This window comes from Colobus angolensis, unplaced genomic scaffold, assembly GCF_000951035.1.
Source record: "Colobus angolensis palliatus isolate OR3802 unplaced genomic scaffold, Cang.pa_1.0 Scaffold293, whole genome shotgun sequence".
NCBI classification, from domain to species: Eukaryota; Metazoa; Chordata; class Mammalia; order Primates; family Cercopithecidae; genus Colobus; species Colobus angolensis.
Window position 1 is genome coordinate 1,169,902 of NW_012116188.1, and position 6,329 is coordinate 1,176,230.

A 6,329-nucleotide genomic window follows, 5' to 3' on the forward strand; every position below is an offset into this window, starting at 1 on the left:
GTTTAGAAGCCATCTGGTATTTCAGTTGAGAAAATAAACATATGAAGAAATACAAGTGGTTTTAAGAGTGACAAGGTTAGGAGAAGATAGACCCAAAAACTGTAATAGATGTGACAATTAGTACAATAAAATCAGAATACAAGTCTCTGTCTCTCAGAGCTTTGAAAACAAGAATGACAAAGAGCACTTATAACCCATTGTTTTATTTCCTTTAACATTTTTTAAATTCTTTTAATACCGTAGCAAGTATGTGAACCCATCATTGTTTTATTTCTGTCAGAAAGCTTCTAAGTATTCTTTGTCCTTCTTGTAAAATCTCAGGGAGATGTGGCTAAATATCAGTCTTGTTCAAATGTATTCTACATGGAGAGATTTTCTTCTATTATTTCTTTGGTTATTACCTCTGTTTTTCTCTCTTTTCTCTGATCTAATTCACCTTCATTTTCTCTTCCTGAAATTTTATCAATCCTCTTGAATTAATCCTACAGGCCTCTTAATTTACCAGTCATATTTTTTATCATTGGTAAGATAGAAAAATCTGAAAGAGTTCCTTGACTTTAGCTTTTAGCTCTTTTACTGATTTTCTTAAAATTTGGCAATCTTGGTCGTTGGCAAAGCCTGAGTCCTGTCCTCTCACTATCCTCCCCGGACAGCATGAGCTTCACCACTTGCTCCACTGTCTCCATCAACTACTGGTCCCTGGGTTCAGTCTAGCCTTCCAGCTATGGTATCCAGCCGGTCAGCAGCATTTCCAGCATCTATGTAGGCACTGGGGGCTCTGGTTCCTGGATCTCTGTTTCCTCCTCCACCAACTTCTGGGGTGGCTTGGGTCTGGGGGGCCTGGCCATGGGGATGGCCTGGGGTCTGGCAGGAATGGGAGGCATCCAGAACGAGAAGGAGACCATACAAAGCCTGAATAACTGCCTGGCCTCCTATCTGGACAGGGTGAGGAGCCTGGAGACCAAGAACCGGAGGCTGGAGAGCAAAATCCAGGAGCACCTGGAGAAGAAGTGTTCCCAGGTCAGAGACTGGGGCCATTGCTTCAAGATCATGGAGAACCTGAGGGCTCAGATCTTTGCAAATACTGTGGACAATGCCCACATCGTTCTGCAGATCAACAATTCCCATCTTGCTGCTGATGACTTTAGAGTTAAGTATGAGACAGAGCTGGCCATGTGCCAGTCTGTGGAGAATGATATCCATGGGCTCCGCAAGGTCACTGATAACACCAATGTCACTCAGCTGCAGCTGGAAACAGAGGTTGAGGCTCTCCAGGAGGAGCTGCTCTTCATGAAAAGGACCATGAAGAGGAAGTAAAAGGCCTACAAGGCCAGACTGCCAGCTCTAGGTTGACCATGCAGGTAGATGCCCTCAAATCTCAGGAACTTGCCAACATCATGGCAGACATCCAGAACCAACATGACGAATGGGCTTGGAAGAACCAAGAGGAGCTAGACAAATAATGGTCTCAGCAGACTGAGAGCACCACAGTGGTCACCACGCAGTCCCCCGAGGTCAGAACTGCTGAGGTGATGCTCACTGAGCTGAGACGTACAGTCCAGTCCTTGGAAATCGACCTGGACTCAATGAGAAATCTGAAGGCCAGCTTGGAGAACAGCATGAGGAAGGTGGGGGCCTGTTACGCCCTGCAGATGGAGCAGCTCAGCAGGATCCTCCTGCACCTGGAGTTAAAGCTGGCACAGACCCAGGCAGAGGGGCAGCACCAAGCCCAGGAGTAGGAGGCCCCGCTGAACATCAAGGTCAAGCAGGAGGCTGAGATCACTACCTACCGCTGCCTGCTGGAAGATGGCGAGGACTTCAATCTTGGTGATGCCCTGGACAGCAGCAACTCCATACAAACCATCCAAAACAACACTACCTGCCAGATAGTGGATGGCAAAGTGGTGTCTGAGACCAACGACACCAAAGTTCTGAGACATTAAGCCACCAGAAGCAGAGTACCCTTTGGGGAGCAGAAGGGCAATAAAAAGCTCAGAGATCAAAAATATTTTGGCAATCTTTTTGCAATGGCACAATCTCAGCTCACTGCAACCTCCGCTTCCCGAGTTCAAGTGATTCTTCTGCCTCAGCGTCCTGAGTAGCTGGGACTACAAGCGCGTGCCACCACGCCTGGCTAATTTTTGTATTTTTAGTAGAGACAGGGTTTCACCATGTTGGCCAGGCTGGTCTCAAACTCTCGACCTCAGATGATCCGCCCACCTTGGCCTCCCAAAGTGCTGGGATTGCAAGCATAAGCCACTGCACCTAGCCCAATTTTGGCAATCTTACTTTGTTACTTTTATTTTCCCAAACTTTTTCTGATGCTCATTTTTTTTTTTTTTTTTTTTTGACACGGAGTCTCGCTCTGTCACCCAGGCTGGAGTGCAGTGGCCAGATCTCGGCTCACTGCAAGCTCTGCCTCCCGGGTTTACGCTATTCTCCTGCCTCAGCCTCCCGAGTAGCTGGGACTACAGGTGCCCGCCACTGCGCCCGGCTAGTTTTTTGTATTTTTTAGTAGAGACGGGGTTTCACCATGTTAGCCAGGATGGTCTCGATCTCCTGACCTCATGATCCACCCACCTCGGTCTCCCAAAGTGCTGGGATTACAGGTGTGAGCCACTGCACCTGGCCTCTTTCTTTCTTTCTCTCTTTCTCTCTGTCTTTCTCTCTCTCTTTCTCTCCTTCTTTCTTTCTTTCATCAGGGTCTCACTCTATTGCCTAGGCTGGAGTGCAGTGATGCAATCATAGCTTACTGCAGCCTCAAACTCCAGGGCTCAAGCAAGCCTCCTACCTCAGCCTCCTGAGTAGCTGGGACTACACCTAGCTATTTTTTAAAAAATTTTTGTAGAGACGGGAGTCTCACTATGTTGCTCAGGATGATCTTGAACTTCTGGCCTCAAGCAATCCATTTGCCTCAACCTCTCAAAGTACTGGGATTATAGGCGTCAGCCACCACATCCAGTCCCGATTGAGTTATTTCTTTTTAAAATATCTATCATACTTTCAAGTAAATTGACATTTGTGAACTTATTTCTATCATTTATTGTTATTATAGAAATAAAGTGTGAACATGTAAACATCCAGCTTCTGGAGATTGTGGTCTACCTAATTCTGAACCCTAGGAGTTTGCATCTAAGGTTTCTTAACCCTATCTGTAAAGTAGGAAAGTTCCAGCTCAGACTCTGGAATAATTCACATCCTCTGTATGTGGTGGATAAGAAACAAGATCTTCAGGCTGGGCGCGGTGGCTCATGCCTGTAATCCCAGCACTTTTGGGAGGCGGGCGGATCATGAGGTCAGGAGATCGAGACCATCCTGGCTAACACGGTGAAACCCCATCTCTACTAAAAATACAAAGAAAAGAAATTAGCCCACGGTGGCGGGTGCCTGTAGTCCCAGCTACTGGGGAGGCTGAGGCAGGAGAATGCTGTGAACCCGGGAGGCGGAGCTTGCAGTGAGCTGAGACCGCTCCACTGTACTCCAGGCTGGGTGACAGAGCAAGACTCTGTCTCAAAAAAAAAAAAAGAAACAAGATCTTAAGTCCAACACTGGGTCATCTGATCCTGTTTCCCCAGTATTTCCAGGAAGTTGATTCCTTATTTAGACCTCTGTGCCTGAGTCCTTGCCTTCCACCTTGGTACATTAGAAACCCTGACTGCGGCTTTTCTCCCTATGCCTCACTGACCCCGTTCCCTGCAAATTGGACTCTCCACTATCTCCCCAATTCCATCTAGCCTAGTGAATGAGTTGCTCCTGTGCAGGTCACTCTCTGTGACCAGATTCCAACAGCTACTTTTAGACCTTTCTGGCATTATCTCCCCTTTCTTCTGGAGCTTTTCCAAAGGTCTGACATTTGGATATCTACCAGTCACTTGCCTTTGCTGACAAAAATGTGGTAGAGCTAGAATGCAAGACCAGATTTCATCACCTCCAAAGACTGTTTGTTTGCACCAGATCCAACCACTGTTTATATGGACATTTTGAAAAGGTTCCCCAGATGAAGGGCCAAGATAGTGGCTCATGCCTACAATCCCAGCACTTTGGGAGGCTGAGGCAAAAGAATTGCTTGAGGCCAGAAGTTCAAGATCACCCTGGACAACAAAGTGAGACCCTGTCTCTAAAAATAAAAGTAAATAGCAAATGTTTACAAATGTTCCCCAAATGATTTAGCAGAGAGAGTTCTGCAAAGAAGGCCTCTTGCAAACACTGACTTCCTAAACAGTCAACTCACTGGAGCAAGAGCCAGCTCTCTTAATCTAGTTGATGTCAGTGTAACTGAATGCCTGTTAGTCGAGGTGAGATACTGTCCCCTAGCAGGCCTAGGGCATGGAGGTAAAGATGACCCATGGTAAGGTGGCCTCATTTTGTAGCAAAGGCAAATCGAAGATTTCTTGATCCATAAATCGGTCTATAAAAAATAAGTAAGACTTTGGACTAACAGTTTTGTTTTCTTTTTGCCTGTTTGCAGGCATCCAACACTCATCTCAAATCAGTGTCTTGCGAAAGCAGAAGAAAAGTAATACATCTATTGTATTTTGAAATGAAAACAGGAATTATTTTGCTACAGAGCTATAGCTTAACATTTTTAGCAAAATGTGGATCCTTCTTCTCAATCTTCATTTAGGATGCTGTGACTACAACCCTCTGTTTAGTTAGTGGAATTGAGAACAAGGCCCAGGTGGATGATTGAGGACTAAACCCCAAACTTGCCTTGGATCACTCCACTGTTTCAGGTAAGATCAGAGGGTAGTTAACTCTAAGTTATACAAATTGCTGTCTGCAGTAGCATGAGGATACACCTTTCAGATCTCCTACTGCAGGAAGCATAATTTATTTCCAGCCCTAGCTGATGGTGTGCCCGCCACACTTCCTGTGGGCTGTTCCCAGTCAAAGACTGAGTATGGCAGGGATACCAAGGAGGCCCCTTCCTGGGAGGCAGGGACTCCTCTAATGGGCAACTTAGGTTCACTGACTCCCTTTTGACCTTGCTGAAACTTTCTTAGAACTACAGGGCAGTCTATGGCCTGTCTTTCCTCCTTCCTTCCTCCTTTTCTCCCTTCCTCCTACCCTCCTTCCCTCCCTCCCTCCCTCCCTCCCTTCCTTCCTTCCTTTCTTCCTTCCTTCCTCCCTCCTTTTCTCTTTTCCTCTTTCCTTCTCCAGTTTCTTCCTTTCTTCCTTCTTTCCCTTCTCCGCCCTCCCTCCTCTCCCTTCTCTCTTCCTTCCTCCCTCCCTCCCTCCCTCCCTCCCTTCCTTCTTTCCCTTCTCCTTCTGCCTTCCCAGGGGTCAGACCTGTGTCATGATCTGATGGCTCTCCTATCACCCTCTTGTTTCCTTCTCATTCTCCCTCCCCAGTGTTTTCACCAACTAATCTCTTATCCAGCTAATCCTGTCTTGGCATCTGCTTGTCAGAGAACCTGGACTAAATCGTTATTTAACTAACTTGTTTTACATGTGTAATGTAGGATCAAACATCACTTCTGAGTTTGGGGGCAATATCATTCATTAGAAGGGTTAGGACCTAATGATGAAAAAAAAAAAAAAACCAATATGTGCATTTTGTGGATCAACTGACTCTGTTGATCTAAACATGTAGAACAGTATTCCAGTTATTAATACTTTAAAATCTCTAGAGCAAGGCCTCATAGCTTGGAAGAAAACCATTGGAAAGCCAAAAGGAAAGAAGTGGGACCAGCCAATTCTCCTCATTCTAGGTCTGGGGCAATGAACTTAGGGAAGAGGTCGTGCAAACTGGAAACCATAGCCCTATCTCATGGCTTAACTAGGGGTGGTTAAGGCTCTGAGAGGCAGGTTGTCACCTCATTATCTATCCACCCATGCACACAAAGAAGTCCATGGAGCACCCACTCTATGACCAGCACTGGTGGGCCCTGAAGATAACAGAGGTTATCCTCAAGAAACTCAAGTCTATGGAGAAGATAGGCTTGGAAACAGACAGACTAATGATACAATATAAGCCCTAAAACTGAGATGTGAACTGACTTGGGAAGTATGTAAGGACACCTCCAACTACTTGGCAGATGGAAAGGCATTTAAAGTGGAAACTGAAGGATGGAAGAGATGGTCAGAGAGTGAAGAGAAATGACATAAAGGAGCTCCATTCACAGACAGCAAAATAGGTACAGCTACAGTCCTTTTCTTCTTTTTCTTTTTTTTTCAGCCAGGATCTCACTCTGTCACCCAGGCTGGAGTGTAGTGGCGCGATCTCAGCTCACTGCTGTCTCAACTTTCCGGGCTCAAGTGATCCTCCCACCTCAGCCTCCCAAGTAGCTGGGACCACAGGTGGATGCCACCATGCCCAGCTAATTTTT

The 6,329-nt window shown here is 46.2% G+C and overlaps 1 pseudogene; it reads left to right on the forward strand.

The window, feature by feature from the left end:
• LOC105516892 overlaps positions 1-1,943 on the forward strand; it is a 21,450-nt pseudogene extending 19,507 nt beyond the window's left edge.
• Positions 1,944-6,329: the final 4,386 nt, after the last annotated feature.